We start from the raw sequence: 18,489 nt of genomic DNA, 5'->3' as shown, positions 1-18,489 counted from the left end.
AGCTTGAATTCCCATAGGATACGTTGACAGATCTTGTTAGCATGTGTACAAGCAGTAGTTGCTCCTATTCATCGCATGGGCTTGGTATGTAGCAAGCCCCCTCAAATTTCGAGTTCGTTGTCTTTATGTTTTGTTGTGTTCTAGGGTATTTTCCATGTAGATTTGGCTATTACTTTATAACAAATAAGTTTGCATCTATAGCAGCACCTCCTGTGTGCTCACGCTAGTGTTCTGTGCCTTAGCTGTGTAACCATCTTCTTTCATCTTTCCATTCTCATTTCATTGCTTTAATTCTGTACTCTGGATTCAGAGGGGACCTTTGCCCTTTATGCAGTTCCTTCTGTTTTATGTGCTCTTTAACAATTATAGTGGTGTTTTTCCTTCTGCAATTCCTTATTTTATTTACCATCTCCCTTTACATTTTATCCTGACCAGTTTTCATTTCAGCCTTTATTCTCCTTTGTCTTCCTGTACCCATTCCAAACATGTTTATTAAGAAATAACAAGTTTGCAATTTCAAAAAATTCTACTCATTGAGAGGCAGTGTAAAAGTTTATCTTTATTTAGTTATTTTATTAGGGCCTTGAGGAATTAATCGGTGCTAAACAGAAATCCTCTTAAACTGGAGGGCCTATGATGGCCAATAGACTGGTAGAAACAAGGGTTTAAATTGTATGAGTTAAGATTCTGAGCCCAACAAGATAGATTAATAATCTCTGACAGTATGCCTTAAAATGATCAGCCCAGAGGATGACAGTCCCCTTCTGATCCTTGGCAGTCACACCCACCCTGAGAGCTTTCACTGCTGCGGTGATTTGACATCTATGGCCCTGGTTCAAGCTGAGAACTTGATTTGTCCAACACTGGGTTCATTAGCTCAATTCCAAAACCATTCTCTTACCATTATGCATTAGTTTAAAAGTGCACTCAACCACTTGGTCTTTCAGGCAGTCTCAACACCAGCCTGTCCTCCTCATTTTACACAGGACATCATTTGCCAGCACCTAGTGATTCCTCGCGGAGCCCTGGCAGCCCAGTGGGTTATGTGTTGGGCGGCTACCTGCAAAGTCACACGGAAATCTATCTACCACTCAGCAGGAGAAAGATAAATGTCTGCTCCTGTAAAGATTTACAGGCTTGGAAACCAGAGGGCCAATGCTACCCTGCCCTATAGAGTTACTATGAGTCAGAATTGACTTGATGACCACAAGTTTGGTTTGGCTTGGTTGGGGTGATTCGTTGTGGCTTCTCAGTATTTCTCAATGTCTTCTCCTTCCGTGATATCTTTTGGGAATGGATGTGTATAAGTTTTCATACCCCTAGATTGCCAACTCCCTGCCTTTGGGTTTTTAAAAATCCATCTTTTCTGCTTTTATTTCTTTTAAAACTTTCTGTCTTTTTTAAAAGTCAAATTTAATTATGTTATTTTTCTATTAAAACTCTGGTCTACCCTTACAGCTTCATCCTTCTCCATCCTTCTCCTTCATAATGGTTTAAACACAACTGATCCCTTTCTGTGCTTTTGCAGGTTGTTTTTGGTCATTATTGTTTTGGGGGGTTTTCCTTGTCCTAAAATACTTGGCTCCCTTTGTTCTCCTGGATAACTCAGAATTTTCTGTCTGAAAATTTACTAGACTGCACCACAGTCTGTGAATCTTTCCAGGATCTGTGGAAAATTCCATCTTTGTGACGCTTCTTCGCACTTTTCACAAACCAGTATTCATGGCCAGCTTCCTCCAGCCAAACTTGGCAATCCGTTACCACATTCACTATCCTTTTAAGCACATCCATTTCCTCATGGACGAGGCAAACATTTCAGCTCAGACACGCCCACTCTCCTACCCACTCCACATATCTAATGGTCCTTCAATTTTTCTTGAGATATGATTGTTTAGCCTAATCTAACTAATGACCGTTCTTCCTTGAGATTGAATTGTTGAATTTTCCCTGTCTAGTTGGCATGTCCCTTCTTTAAAATCCCCGTTTCTACCAAGTTGCACTTACTTTCACTTTGTTCTATGCTTTTGGGTCATGGTTTTGCTCTTTTTTGGTAGATGTTTCTTATTCTTGTCCTATAAATTTAAATCAAATAAAATCACCTTATCTTTTTCCTCCTCTGGGAAATAATCAGTTTATTTGAAGGAATAGTTTTAAGTGTTCAGTTGAGCATATTTATGAGGGACGTTATTGTTAGGGGTCAGCAAGTTACTTCTTACACCAACAGAATGAAGCACGCTCGGTCCTGCTACAGCCTCACATTTGCTGTTGTGTTTGAGCTCATTGTTGCAGCCATTTTCAGTCCATCTTGATAAGGGTGGTAACCTCTATTTCTTGAATTGTGATGACCTTTTCCAGAGATTGGTTTTGTCTGATTATGTGAACAAAGTACATGAAAGATATCTCACAATCCTCATTTCAAAGAACTTGAGAAGAGAGAAAGCGTTAACATAGGAAATAATTTGATCATGTAGTCAAACCTTTTCTTTTAGTAAAATGATTATGTATATTTTTATTGAACTTGTAGAAAAAATAGGCAATATAAGTAAAACTAAGTGTATCCCTGATTTTTCATAATATTCCATCACAAATAATATAAATTCTTAAATTATCCTTCTCTACTTGCACAATACATACGAAAGTTGAACATTGAATAAGGAGGACCCAAGAGGAAGCTGAATTATGGCTCTGGCGAAGAATACTGAAAGTACCATGGGCTGACAATTAACTAAAACAAAATTTCTTGGAAGATAAACTTCCAGATTGCTTCCTAAAAGCAAGGATGGCAAGACTGTGTTTCATGTACGTTAACCATGTTATCAGGAGAGATCAGTCCCTGGAATTGGCAGCAAGCTTGGAAAAGTAGAGGGGCAGGAAAGCGAAGCCTCTCCGTGAGATGAATTGACACATCCACTGCAACAGTGGGCTCAAACTTGACAGCAATCATAAGGATGCAAAGGATCAGGCGGTGCTTCAGTCTGTTGAACAAACGGTTGCTCTCAGTACCCACTTGCTAGCATCTAACAACGGTTGTACAATTGAATCTCAAAAAAATAGAAGACATTGAAGTATCTTTTAATTGCATGCTTTAATTATCTGAATCCCTACCATTGGCATTAACAAGGAGAATAACATACACATATCCTCCCATTTCTCTAAATGTTGTTTCCCCTTTTTGTTTATTATATTTCTATTGTAAAGTTTTGCAATTTTTATCGTACTTTTATGTAACTACAATAGCCCAGAGTTGTTGAATTTTAATTCTTTGTGCAAATTAATTCAGTACTTGTTCAATACTTGTACTTTTGTTATAATTCATTTCTTATTAATTATCTTGGCTTTTGTACAAAGTACTTAAACATGGTAAGTTAAAAAGACAGAACAAAAGAAAAACAGCACTATGTCCACCACCCACAAGTGACAAATATTAGTCTGCTGTGAATTGTTTTTGAATCTATTCCCAGCTTTATTGTCCTTTACTCAGAAATATCTATTGCCATAAATTCAGTATTTCCAGAGTATATAAATGTATATATACATTTAGTGTATATATTCACTTATATCTATATATTTATGTGCACACCATCTATTTAACTTATTAAGGGATATGCCATTTTGAGAACTAAGGTGCCTTTGATACAAGTAATGGTATTTAAAAAAATCATTTTATTGGGGGCTTGTACAACTCTTATCACGATTCTTGTGTCAAGCACATTTGTACATTTGTTGCCCTCATCATTCTCAAAACATTTGCTTTCTACTTGAGACCTTGATTCAGCTCATCATTTTTCCCTCTCCCCCCATTATCCCCTCCCTCATGAACCCTATTTGTCATGTATGCATGTGAAAGGTGAACAATGAATAAAGAAAACCAGCCTTTGAATTCTGCTCTTGGCAATGAACATTGGAAGCACCCTGGATTGCCAGGAGGATAACCAACCCCTTCTTGAAGGAAGTACAGACAACGTGCTCTGTCGAAGTGAGGCTGGTGACACTTCGTTACCTGTACTTGACACTTCGTTACCTGTACTTTGGACATGTTATCTGGAAAGAGTAGTCCCAAGAAAAGGACATCATGCTTGGTACAGTACGTGGTTAGGCAAAAAGATGAAGACTTTCAACGAGATGGGGTGACACAGTGGCTGCTGCAACAATGGGTTCAAACACAACAATTGTAAGGATGGCACAGAACCAGACAGTGTTTGTTCCAATGTACCTAGGGTTGCAATGAGTTAGCATTAACTTGATAGTATCAAACAATCTTGCTCTCTGTCTCTCCATCCCTCCCTTCTTCCTTATTTGCTCCCTTCCTCCCTCTCTCCCTTCCTTATCTATCTATGTATCTATCAATCATCTACCTATCTATACCTCTTCTATCTATAACTCTTGTGTTTTGAAGAGTTTGACTTTCCAAAAGCAGATTTATAGGCCTGTAGTCTGAAGCATCTCTAGTTGAATTTGAACTGCCAACCTTCTAGCTACTAGTCAAACACTTAACCAATTGTGTCATCTCGGGACTTATACATATATTTATAATTTTATCATATATAACATTGATTTATAAACAGGAGATAGGAGTTCATAAAATCTTCAAAAAATATAGTATACTAAAAGTAATTTGCACACACAAGAACATTTTCTACATATTGCTTTATAAAATTAACATTTGATACATATACATCTAAAGCACTTATTTACATGCCATAAAGTGGGGTATATTATAACTATGAAAGTATGTATCCTTATACATCTCTGTTAATATTTGGTTTTCAGTATTTTTCTCTTATTAACAATGTTGCAGTCTTCCTGTGAACATATGGAAGCGTTTCTTGGGATATATACCTTGAAATAGAACCACTGGCTATTGGCATGTGGCCTCTCTAATTATATTAGATATTGCAAAATTGCTTTCTAATGTGATTTTGCAAGTTTACTTTCTCAAACTGTGCATTCGAGTGCTCACTGTTTATCAACCTTATGTTGATTCTTTCATACTTTTTGCTTTTGAAAATCTGATGGGCATGAAATGATATTGTATGATTATATCCTTTCAAAGACAGCTAACTGTAAAGACAGTTATATCCATTCAAAGACAGCTAACGAGTAAAGCTAACTGCTTTGTGGGTCTTTTTTTCCCCATAAATTATTTCCATTTGTTTCTCTTCTGCAGTGTCCAGTTCATATTGTCTTTGTTTTTTAAAATGACATTGTTTTACTTTTATCAAATTTAAGTTTTTATATTATATGTGTGCAAACAGTCTCATGTCTTTGCTTAGTCGAGAAAACACAAGGAAACATCTTTCTGGCATTCTCTTCTTTAATCCACAATCAGTCTAACATCACAATGATAATCCTTGTGCCACATCCGCTTCTGAACCTAGCTTAAATGTCTGGCGATTCTCAGTTCCTGTACTGCTAAAATCATTGTTGAATTAGCTTCAGCAAAATTTAACCTGCATGTCATTTTAATATTGTGGTTCAATAATCTCTGTATCTTATTGTGTGACCATTTTTTGGGGGAATGGGCACAAATATGGATTTCATTTTTCAAAATGTCTTGACATAGATAAGTGAGTGCTTCTTTATCCGTCTGTTGAAATATTTCATTCCAGATCGCTATATTATGTTTGGGTGATATTTTTAGTCATTTTCCCCTGGACTATGACAGTGCCCTCGTCTTTCTTTGATTTTGGTCACCTTGGCAGTTTGGAGGATTGCTGGTTAGTTTTGTAGACTCTTCCTCCATTTGGAACTCCTTGATGTTTTTCTCAGGATTGCCCAAAGTTGTGAGTTTTGGGATGGAAGACTTCAGGGAAATATGTGTCATTCTTATGCCAATACAGTAACATTACATACTACAGGCGTGCCTTATGTTGTTATGGTGTGAACCTTGGTCACTTTGCTAAGGTAGTGACTGCCAGGTTTCTCCAATGTAAAGTTCCTTTCTTACCGCGCTTTGCTTTCTAAAAATAATTTCTTCAGCACACATCACACTCAGAGTTGAGAAAGTGTTAAGTTCCGAGAGAACACCATCATAAATTATTTAGAATTATTCTCGGAGGAAGATTTAATCTTTCACATTTATTTTTTTTTCAGTCACTAATTTATATCCTCATGGACTCAGGAATATTTGTGGTATTCTTCAAGTCAGAATTCAGTACAGTCATATTTATTTTATCGCTCAGTGTTCCAGTTTTGACCATTGGGAACTCTTTGGGGTGGCCTTCTTTTGGGGGAGTGGTGTTCACAATTAATTTTTAATATCATTTTATTAGGTGTTCTTACAACTCGTATCACAATCCGTACACATACATTGTGTCAGGCACTTTAGTACATCCGTTGCCATCAGCACACAATGAAGTTCTGACACCATTCTCTCCTTCAGATTTTACTATTTGTAGTCTTTGGATCAACACGGGCTGGTAGCCATCTTCTATGTGGACTTAGCTGAGGCCTTGCTTAGATTGCTTGTTTTAAGATGTCTTTTTATTATCAAAAGGTCATTTTTATTGGAGGCTCTTATAGCTCTTATAGTAATCCACACATCAATTGTGTCAAATATATTTGTACATAGGTTGCCATCATTCTTTCCTAAACACTTACTTTCTGTTGATCCCTTGGTATCAGTTCCTCTTATTTTCCCTCCCCCACCTCCGTGACTTCTTGATAAATTATTATTTTCATATTTAATACTGTCTGCTGTCTCCCTTCGCCCACGGTTTGTTGTTCATTCTCCTGGTATTGGGGTGGGGGTGGGGTGGTTATGTGTCCATCATTATGATCTGTTCCTCCTTCCTCCCCTCCTCTTCTCACCTTCCCCTTCCCCTTCTGGTATAGCTACTCCCTTTCCTGTATTCCGTGTATCCTGAGCTCTTATCTCTTTTTTTAATCATTTTATTGGGGTCTCCTACAACTCTTATCAAAATCCATACATACATCAGTTGTATAAAGAACATTAGTAAATTTGTTACCTTCATCATTCTGAAAACATTTGCTCTCCACGTAAGCCCCTGGCATTAGCTCCTCATTTTCCCCTCTCCCTCCCCACTCCCCCCTCCCTCATCAACCCTTGATAATTTATAAATTATTATTTTATCATATCATACACTGTCCGAGGTCTCCCTTCACCCACTTTTCTGTTATCTGTCCCCCAGGGAGGAGGTTATATGTACATCCCTGTAATTGGTTCCCCCTTTCTACCCCATCCTCTCTCCAACCTCCCGGTGTCACCAATCTCACCACTGGTCCTAAAGGGATCATACTTGGATTCCCTGTGTTTCCAGTTCCCATCTGTACCAATGTACATCCTCTGGTCTAGCCAGAGTTGTAAGGTAGAATTGGGATCATGATAGTGGGGAAGAAAGCATTTGGGAACTAGAGGAAAATTGTATGTTTCATCGTTGATTCCCTGCACCCTGACTGTCTCATCTCTTCCCCGTGACACTTCTGTAAGGGGATGTCCAGTTGCCTACAGATGGGCTTTGGGTCCCCACTCTACACTTCCCCTCATTTACAATGATATGGTTTTTTGTTCTTTGATGCCTAATACCTCATCCCTTCGACACCTCATGATCACACAAGCCCGTGTGTTTCTTCCACGTGGGCTTTGTTGCTTCTGAGGTAGATAGCCACTTGTTTACCTTCAAGCCTTTAAGACCCCAGATGCTATATCTTTTGATAGCTAGGCACCATCAGGTTTCTTCACTACATTTGCTTATGTACCGATTTGTCTTCAGCAATCATATGGGGGAGGTGAGCACACAATGATAAGATTTTTTGTTCTTTGATGCCTGATAATTGATCCCTTCAGCACCTCATGACACACAGGCTGGTGTGCTTCTTCCATATGGGCTTTGTTGCGTCTGAGCTAGATAACCGCTTGTTTACCTTCAAGCCTTTAAGACCCCAGACGCTATATCTTTTGATAGCCTTGCTCCATCAGCTTCTTCACCACATTTGCTTATGTACTCGCTTTGTCAGGAAGGTGAGCATCATGGAATGCCAGTTTAATAGAACAAAGTATTCTTGCATTGATTGAGTACTTGAGTGGAGGTGGGGTAGCTTTCTTTGTGCCTTTGACATCCTCTCATTTGCTCAACTATGTCCTTACTTACGACAATTCTCTGGACTCAACTTGTGTATTGTGTTCCATGCCCTTTATCTAGAATCAGCCATTTATACAAGGAATCTTTTATTGAGGAATGGTATTAGAATTCAAGGTGTAGAGTTATGTTTGATTATTATTATGGATATATTGCTACTTCTAAGCCTTCAACGGTAAGAGCTAGAAAAAATATATATACAGTAACAGGTGCATACTCATGTAGCTATGTTTTTCTTTATGTGTCATCATATCAACCTAATCATGAATTTACACTCTTGTCTTCAACATGAATTCAGTAACACACAGCTCAGTATAGCTTCCTACATGCTTATCTGTAATGTCCTATTTCAGTAGTGAGAAGCCTGACTTCCATGATTCACAATCCACTAAATTATTTATCTAATATATATGGATACATATGTAAGTCCAATATAGTTGCTTCATAATTTTTAACCCATAACAACTAGAGCATATGTGTATGATCAGTTTGTTTTTCTTTGCTTTATAATTTCTAGTCAAAACCCTACTTTCCAAAATTTCCTTGTCAGCCCTGTCTTTCCACACACAGATAAGTCATGCATTTTGCGACACAATTAAAATCCTGTAGCACAGTCTGCTTGCAACCCTGAGCTCCCTCCAACATCTGGCTGACTTTTAAAATGTGTGTGTTCAATAACATGTGACCTTGCCAGACACACCCTGCCATTGCTCCCCAACACAAGTCAGTCAACCAAGGGAAAAGATCCAGACTGTGATAACGGAACCCTGAGCATCAAATGGAAGGATGAAGAGTTAGACCAAATGCTTATAGGAAGAAGAAACTTATCAAGGAGAGTGAACAAGAAGAGCCAGAACAGTCAGACCTGCCAAATGGTTAAGTACAGAATGGCTGTCTTCAGAAGATCATAGCAGTCCCAAGAGAGAAGCATGGAATACAATTTCATGGAATTTGCAACAGGCTGTAGAAGCACTGTGTGGACAGACACAAATGGAGTGAGATAAGATCCTGATTGTTTCCCATTGCAGACAATGGGAAAAGGTTAGGCCTCCTTACCTGGTGAACAGACACGCCAACCTATTGGTGATGAGCAGCACAAACTTCTCCCATCCCTGTTGCCCCAACCACAGGGAACCAAGTTATGAGCCTGTCATTCTACAACCTCACCTCCACCCTCTCCCCAACCCAACCACCACTCCTTCATTCCCTCACCCACTGACTCAGTGTTAAATAGCGATAAGCTACAGAACTAGCCACTAGCCCCCAGCCCTCCCATCTGCCTCTCCTGCTAACTTCCCCAGCCAAGCCTTCTCCTCTTTCCTACCTGGTCCCGGGTAGCAGTAATGTGACTACACATGTAGCCAATTGTTTCTTCCTTTATCCCTCTCATGATCACTACTCATCCCTTTTATTACCCCCACACCCTATAAGAGGTGGTGAGCACATGGACAGCATATGCTGGCCTGTCACTCACACATACCCGAATGTGAGAGGTAGTAGGAGCATATGACCATGGATGAATAAGCCTGAAACTCACCCCGTCATCCCGTGGAAAACAGTGATCCTGCTGGACAGAGAAGGAGAGATAGTCGACCAAACATCAAAATAATAATAATAATAAGACCATACTTAACAATCTGATAGAGACTGTGGCACTTAGAGACTGTCCAAATCTGGAATTGACCCCATTCCCAGACCTACCCTTTCAGCCAAGCAATGGACAAGTCAATAAGTTTAGTAAACGCTCCTGTGAGGATCAGGTTCCAAAGAACAATCAACCATCCAATAACAAAAGGGCAGCATTAAAGCCAAAACAAAACCTAGGTTCACAAGGCAGAAAGCGACAGGAAGGATGAACAAATGGAAAGGGGGGAACCCAGAGAAGTGGGAAGAATGCTGTCTCATTGAGGATATTGCAAGTAATATCACACAACAAAAATGAGTATAAATAATTCAATGGGAAACTCATGTGCTCCCTAAGTTTTCACCCCAATAAAATGTTTCCCAAACATTTTTTTAGTACATGCGTTTGACTCCTTGTGTCCAGAGCTTTAGGGATCTTGACAATCCCCACTATTTGACGGTGCGTCCCTTGTCACATGAAGATCCTGTGTGTACACTTGACATTTTTCTAGCTGTTCTCTGGAAAAGAAAACGTGAAGAAGTGCAATATCGCCCACTAGAACAAGGTGAGGGGCAACTGTAGAAGAGACCATCACTTCCTCCTATGCAAGTTCAAGGTGAGCTGAAGAAAATGACAAGTCTGCAGGAGTCAAGTCACAACATTAAATATATCCCTCCAGAAGTTAGAGACCATTTGAAGTGTACAGTTGACACGCTGGGCAATATTGACTGATGGCCAGACGAGTTGTGGCAAGATACCAAGGAGATCATACAAGAAGAAAGCAAATGCTCATTTCAAGGACTGGAAAGATACAACCAAAATATATGTCAGAAGAGACCCTCAAAGTTGCTGTTAAGTGGAGACAAACTAAACAACTGGAGGAAATGAAGTAAAAATGTTGAACAGAAATTTTCAAATGGTCGATTGAGAAAACAAGGTAAAGTATTATAATAAAATCTGAAAAGACCTGGAGTTATGAAACGGAAAAGAAGAACATGCCTTGCATTTCTTAAATTGCAAGAACTGAAGTGAAATGGCAAGCCTCCAACGACAATATATATAAGGACACATGTAAAAATGGAAAGGATATACAGTCATTGTACAAAAAAGACTTGGTTGATGTTCAAGCATTTTGGGAGGTAGCACATGGTCAAGGACGGATGGGACTGAAGCAAGAAGAGCAAGCCGAACTGCAATCATATAAAAACAACCAACAAAAGTTCTATTAATTGACAGAATAACAACGGAAATATTTCAGCAACAACAATGAATTATTGGAGGTACTAAGGCCTCTGTGCAAAAAATATTGCCTTAATCACGTCCCCCCTTTGAGTTTCTGAGAGTGCATATCTTCACAAGAGCAGAGTGGCTGGTGGGTTCGACGTGCTGGGCTTGTGGCTGACCGCTCGAGTGTAACCAGTAATGCCACCAGGACTAGATAGATAGATAGATAGATAGATAGATAGATAGATAGATAGATAGATAGATAGATAGATAGATAGAATTATATATACTATAGATTCGGTGTACTAGTAAATATTAAAAAATAACATACTGCCATCTCATCAATTGCAACTTGCAGCAAACATATAGGACAGAGTAAAATTGCTCCTGTGTGTTTCTGAGTAGAAAACCTCCTCTTTCTGCAGTGAGTGGCTGGTGGTTCTGAAATGCTAATCTTATCATTGGCAGCCCCACATGCCACCCACTGTGCCCCCAGGTATCATATATATTTGCTATTAGCCTGCACTTCAAAATGCTCCCACGATGGCACCAAACATCACCCCCTTTTTAGAAGGCAGTCTAATAAGACTAGAAGTACATTAGTAAATATTAATGCATAAATAAAACAAATGAAACACACTCACGCAGCTACACATATATAAATATATCATCCCTCCTGGTGCTATCTGGGCAGTTGTATTCTGTTCTATACCAAAAGCAAACCAAACTTACTTCCATCGAGGCAATGCTAACTCATAGGACCCTGTTGGACAAGGTAGAATGCATGGGCCTTCGTCTATGAGTTTCTGAGACTGTGACTTTTGATGAGAGCAGAAAGCCCACCTTTCTCCCAGTGGTTTTGAACTACTTACCTTGCAGTTAGAAGCCCAACACATAACCCAACACATCACTAGGGCTACTATAGGGTTACTAAATTGGATTTGACCCAATATTAGTGATATATACATATGTCTATGTGTGTATATACATGAGGAGCTTCAAAATGGAATTAAAAAGTATGCTAATTTTCCATGATATCTTTGAAGTCCAGGTGTGTATGTTTTCATACAGTATTACCCTTCTGTTGGGAAATATCTGTCTATTCTTCAGCTCAAAGTCATTGCCATCACAATAAAGTGTCCATACATGTAGCATATTTCTAGAGTTGTTATTTCTGTGCCTTTAATCTACTTGCCAATTTTCATGAGAATATCACATTGTCTTAATTTCTAGAACTGTATAATAAACCTATGTATTTGCTAGATCCAATCTAGTTTTATTTCAAGAATATTTTGGTTACGTTATCATTTCTTAGGTTGTTCTAACAGACTACCACAATTGAACATAGATATAAAAAGAGAGTGTCTCACAGTTATGGAGACTGAGAATTTGTTATCAGAATATCTGCTATGTTGACTCTTTCAGAGGACTCTGAGGGAGAATCTGTTATTAGACTCTTAGATTCTGGGTATGTCTGGTGATCCTTGGTATACCTTGACTTATAGCTATGTCACTTCAATATTTGCCTCTTGTCACATGATTACCTTTCCTCTGTGCACCTATGTCTCTTGTCTATGGACACCTTAATTAAGTATAACCTCATGTTAATTTAAGTAGTAATATCTTTAACAATCCTATGTGCAAACAAAGTTAGCTCACAGGTATTCGGATTTAGAACTTCAATACATGCTAAACACAATTTGAAGAAACACACTTTGTGGAGGCAGAACCAGTCCATAGCAGTCATTCTTGGCTCTTTTCATTTCCATAGCGTGGTTTAGATCTCAAGCCTCACACAACGTCACTGTGGAACTTTGATTGTATTGAACGTATAGACTTCTTTGGGAAAATTCTTTCTTTACACAAGAGCCTGCTAATCCATGTAAATCTTAGCCCTTCTGATTAATTATAATTTCTCTCAGCATGATTCTTCCTGGTGTTGCTTTTTCACCTTAAAAACATAATGCATCTTTTGTATTCTTGCATCCTTTTGTATGTTCATGTAGTCAATCTCAAACTCACTGCCATTCAGTCTGTGCCGGGTCATAGCACCCCTCTAGGACCTCAGGGTACAACTGCTCCTGTGCGCTTTTGAGACTGTAACTCTGGGAGGGAGTAGAAGCCCCATCTTCCTCCCTCTGAGTGGCTGGTGGCTTCTAACTGCTCACCTTGCAGGTAGCAGCCCAGATTGGAACCACTGTGCCATCAGGAGTCCTTTGTTTTATAATATACTTATAATATATTTTATAATACTTATAATATATTTTAACATACATAATGTAACATATTATAACACATATATAACATATAATATATTATTTTATATATAGCAAAGGACTATAATTTATAATTTATATATATATATAAATTAACCATTACAGAGTAATTAACTATTTCATAATACTTTATTTAAAATATTTTTTCACATTCAGGTTTATTAATTTCATACTCTAGCAGATGCTCTGCACACCTTACCCCCTCCTCTAAGTAACAAGTTTCCCGTATAAATGCTATGAAGAGAAGCAGCTTTGGTCAGGAGTGGAAGCAGCCAAAAACACAACAAAAACCACTGCTGCTTTGAACAAACAAACACACACCAGTTCCACCAGCTAGATTCAAGCACAATCCTGCACACGGTATTTTCATGTTTTCAGTGTTTCTGAGACGGGGGCGAGGAGGCTGAAGGTCAAGGCTGGTCCTGCTAGATCAATCCTGAGGGTGTGCTCAGCTTCACATTTTCCGGAGGCCTTGGATGGAAGACTCTAAGGTCTTGAAGTCGCAGATGGTCATGGCTCCATCGATGCCAGTAGTACAGAATTTATGACAGTCTTGCTTGTCTACCTCATAAATAGACACTTGGATGATGCTGTTCTAATGCAGCATCTCCAGGGCCGTGTGGCGGTCCTCAGTGGTGGCCCTCTTGTCCATGTTGCAGAAGCGCTCCATGACCGACATGTTGCGCTGGATGCTCTGTTTCGGAATGTCCAGTTTGGAGACGAAGGTCAAGCAGCCATCTTATAATTTCATTTATTTTGGTCTTTCTTGTTTCTAATACATAGGAAAAACAAGTAATTCTGTATACTAATTTTAAATTCAATTATTTGTCTAAAATATCTTACTAGTTTTAACAATTTGACAATAGATTATGTTGGATTTCACAGTCTGAATAATTAGGATTTTTGTGGGTCTCGCCCAATTCTCAGAGTTTCATTTCTTTTTGTTTCCTTTGATCCATTATTTCTGGTAAACAGAAGTAATGTTAGTGAGCCATGTATTTTTCTCATCTCAAGAAGAAAGTTTCAATATTTTTCCATTCAGAATAAAGTGTGGTGCATTGTATAGATCCCTTTTATTAAGTTTAGAAATCCCTGCGTTCCTATAAATATAAGTTTTGCTGTTATTTACTGGACATGAATAGGCGCTACATCACATCACAATTTTTTCCAACGTTTGAATCTGTGTATAATCGTAGCTTTCTTTTTATCCTCTCATGTGCTACTGCGGCATACTGCATTGCCCTGTCTGCTGCCACGCCAACTGGGCAGTCCTGAAAGAAACCCACCCAGATGACAGTGTTTATCTTTTAGAGACATAAAATGTCTTGTTGTTTTCATTTTCCCTGGAGAGAGCAGCATTCCTGGTAAAACAGAGGGAGACCTTCATGAGATGGACTGATGACCATGGGCCAAGCACAGCAATGATACATGAGGTCAACATGAGTCAGAGCAACGTGATGGTACCTCCAGGCGACAACATTAAGCCTCCTCATATTTCGTTTAGCGGTTTTACATTTATATTTATTAGCATGCTTGGCCCGTAGTTTCCCATTCTCTGACTGCCCTTGTCAGGTTTGTTATCAAAGTGATTCTCGTTTCATACATTTTTCTAAAGAATTTGTAATTATAAGATTAGTCTAGGCTACATTATGGTAACAATGAAATGACAAAATGTCTTAACACAATTTATGTGTGACTTGAATCATACTCAAACCTAGTGCAGGTATCTCATTTGGCATGATTAAGATACCCAAAATCTGTACGTATTTTTAGGATGTCATATTGAATAAGAGATAAGGTGTGAGCGCCGTTGACATGGGTATCTGGATTCAAGTTTTATGGGGTGGTCTAGAATTTTCATTTATCAGTTAAGCTGATATCTTGTTAGTTTATATTTAGTGTCAGGGCCCTAACTTTATTCAGAGGAAGGCTATAGACCAGTGGTTCTCAACCTTCCTAATGTCGCGACCCTTTCATACAGTTCCTCATGTTGTGGTGACCCCAACCATAAAATTATTCTCGTTACTACTTCATCACTGTCATTTTGCTACTGTGATGAATCAGGCAACCCCTGTAAAAGGGTCATTCAACCCCCGAAGGGGTCGTGACCCACAGGTTGAGAACCACTGCTCTAGACTATAGCAGTGATCCTTTCTGTCCAGTGAGAGGAAGTAGGTTGAATCAGCTTAAGGACTGATTCTGGAGCTGTTGGATAACTGTTGCACTGCTAACTGCAAGATTGGCAGTTCAAATCCCCCATCTTCTCTGCAGGAGAAAGATGAGACTCTCTACTCCAAAAAAGACTTACAGCTACAGAAACGGTCTTTGTGAGTTGGGATCAATTCTAAGGCAGTGGGAGATACTATTTGTCGTAGGAGAGAACCTTGGTTTCATCTTCTTTGCAAGCATGACCATATTTCCAAGTGATTTCATTTTGCCATTGAAAAAGGCCTATTTTTTAACCTATCAATTTCACCACACATATTCCTCAAAGATACCTGTCGAAGGAGAAAGTCACATTCATTTTCGGGTAGGTACATTTTCACTTTTCTGTAGTTGCTCCTTCACGTTTACTTGGAGAGTGAGATCTCTCGCTGAACACATTCAGGCAGAGATAAAAGAAAGATCTCTTGGAATTGCTCTGTATCTGGCCGGAGTAAGCTACGTTTGAAGACTACTCCTCAACATGTTGCCATGGGAACTGTGTATCACTTCAGGGCTGGTTATGAAAAAGAAGATGCTTTACCAGGCTGGCTGAAGCAAACCGAGAAGCAAAGTCGAAGTGAACGATGAGGGAATTTGCAGGATGTTCTTCCTATCCTTTGAAAATGAGACATGACCATAATGGAAAGGCTGTCTAGCCATGAGCCATCTTCCCTGGGGAAGGGTGCCAAAGGAGGATCTGCTTGCACGTTTAGGCAGGAGTCTCAGAACAGACAGGCCTGTGATGCTTTCGTCTCTCCACATTCCACAGCCCCCAGACATGGTGACTCGCAGCACTCAGGTCTTTGTTGCTAAGCCTGGGCAGGCCGGCACAGAAAGGGTCGCTGCTTGTGTGGAGGGCAGATGCCTAAAGTCTCAGTCTTCTAACGGTCCCCCTCCACCGGCAGCTGTAACGTTGTTTTCCCCTGAGCAATCTAGTCTAGCTGTGTTCACAGGGAAGTAGAGACAGTGGGGAGACTAACATCAACTTCTGTTTTGTTTTGTAAGGATAAGGCTTATAACAAGGTCAGAGGCACAACTGGACACTGGGTAGGTACTCAGAAATCATTTAGTGCTAATTTCCTCTTTTCCTGGGTTTGCATTAGCCAGAGATTAGGTCTTATAAGAGAGCCAGGGGAATAAATGCAGATAGAAGGGTCTGACCAGGTCCTGGAGGACTTTAGATCAGGGGTCAAGGGTTTCTACACTTAATTACTGGGTTAATTAGACTCTTATTAGCCTGTAATTCAGTTGACAAGTGGACCAAGGGCATCCTTGGGATCAGAGTCTGTGTGCACAGACTGTCAAAGGGAGCAGGGGACTCCTGGGACAAGGAATGCAGAGGGGGGCAGCCCAAGAGAGAGTGGAAGAAACAGGTCCGGGAAAGGGCCTAGTGGTGCTGGTGGGACGTTATCTGGAAGGAGGACGCAGGTGACTGGTGTTCAGTTTGACCTTTCAGACTCTCCCTCATGTCTAACTCCCTAACATGATTTTGCATCCACTTCCTATTCCCCAAAGGCATGACCTCAGGTTTACCCTTGAGAATCATTGAGGCACTGCTGGAGTGGTTGGAGGAGTAGGCTCGGGCAAGAGAAGAGGGTCAAGTTATGATGTTTTTAGTGGAACCCAAGCTGTGCCTCCTAGGTCGGGCAAGGAAATGTTCCACAGCAACGGTGCTAACCCACTAGCTCGCACTGCGTGCCTTCACTGTCTGCCCCTGCGCAACCTTTACCCAAAGTGGAGTTGCCTATGGGTTGTGTCCTTATAGACGGGGGCTGCAACAGGCACGTTTGTGCCACCTGTGACTCCTGCAGGTGGCTTGCCTGTGTCTTATTAATTCTTGTATGAGAATCATCTTCCTTGGTTATATCACTGAATTGTCTTCTGGGTTTCTGCTGAGCTACTGAGCATCATTTCCTCTGGAAACATCCTTGCCTCACCTGCTTCTCAGCCCTTACCAACAACTTATTTTCCCTACAAGACTGGGGCTCCCATGCCTCTGTATACTTCTACCTTCTGCCTGGAAGACGCTGCCTCGCCACTTCTCAGGGTTAGAATAGCTTCATATCTGCCTCTCAATACTCATTTTGCTAGTCACTGCTTCCCAGAGGTCTTCCAAATCCCTCTAGGTCAGGAAACAGCTAAAAATGTGCCTTGCTTGGTCAGGGTGGCTACCCAGAACATTCTGAGTTTCTTGAAAAAACCAGGTGCTTGTCAGGAAGGGTTTTAAGGTTATTCCCAATGGAGATATCCTAGACTGAAAAACCCAGGGCAGAAGAGCCACATTGAACATATGGGCAAGAAGGATGGAACAAACATGGGTAGAGAGGTGAGAGAGGCGTGGGCGTGGTGAATACCATGATCCTCACAGAGCATACCTATTGAGGACACTGTATCAGCCAATGGTATCACTGCTGAGGGGGGCGGTGCTGGGGGGAATTGTAAAACGATGAGCTTCTGCCACTGAGAAGTGTTTCCGTCAGAATGACTGCCCACGGGAGGTTGCAGTGTCCGTAGTGGAATGGCATGTGGCTAGAAATAATACTGCATGAAAGGACCCGTGAAACAATTGATATTCTTTGAAAACCTGTTTTCTCTAGCATCTGGTATAGATTTCCTAGGATGTATCATGTTAGGCATCAGTATGGAACCTGGCTCAGTGTAGCTCCCTCTGATTTACGCATTGAAAGGAAAATTGAGTCGCATGATAGGGGTATAATTTGAATTTCAAGAAGTATAAATCAACCTTGAGGAGATCAGGATATATTGGTAGCTAAAAAATTAATGGTGGGGAAAAGGGCAGATCAGTACTTTGTAAAAGTGGTAATGTCAAGGGTGGTTGAGGAGGAGCCACGGACATGTTGTAGTTATGATTGGGAATGAGGCAGATCAAGCAAGGCTCTTAGACTAAGTCGTCAAAGGCTGGGGAAAGGAGCTGCTGGATGGAGCAAAGTCTCCTGAGAGACAGGAGAAGGTAAGTGAGCCAGTAAATCTAGTTGCCAAGTTCAAGGGAAAAGACTAGCATCAGAAGGAGCTAAGAATCAGACCCAACTTGGCGTATTGG

General features: G+C 40.2%; 1 protein-coding gene across 1 annotated transcript in view; it reads left to right on the top strand.

Moving 5' to 3' along the window:
- GRID1 (glutamate ionotropic receptor delta type subunit 1) overlaps positions 1 to 18,489 on the top strand; it is a 900,473-nt gene that overhangs the window by 787,298 nt on the left and 94,686 nt on the right. The gene's annotated exons all lie outside the window — the stretch shown is intronic.

The sequence above is a fragment of the Tenrec ecaudatus genome, chromosome 10, assembly GCF_050624435.1.
Source record: "Tenrec ecaudatus isolate mTenEca1 chromosome 10, mTenEca1.hap1, whole genome shotgun sequence".
In the NCBI taxonomy this organism is placed as follows: Eukaryota; Metazoa; Chordata; class Mammalia; order Afrosoricida; family Tenrecidae; genus Tenrec; species Tenrec ecaudatus.
Note: the sequence above shows the minus strand (reverse complement) of the source record. Positions and strands in the feature narration are given on the sequence as shown.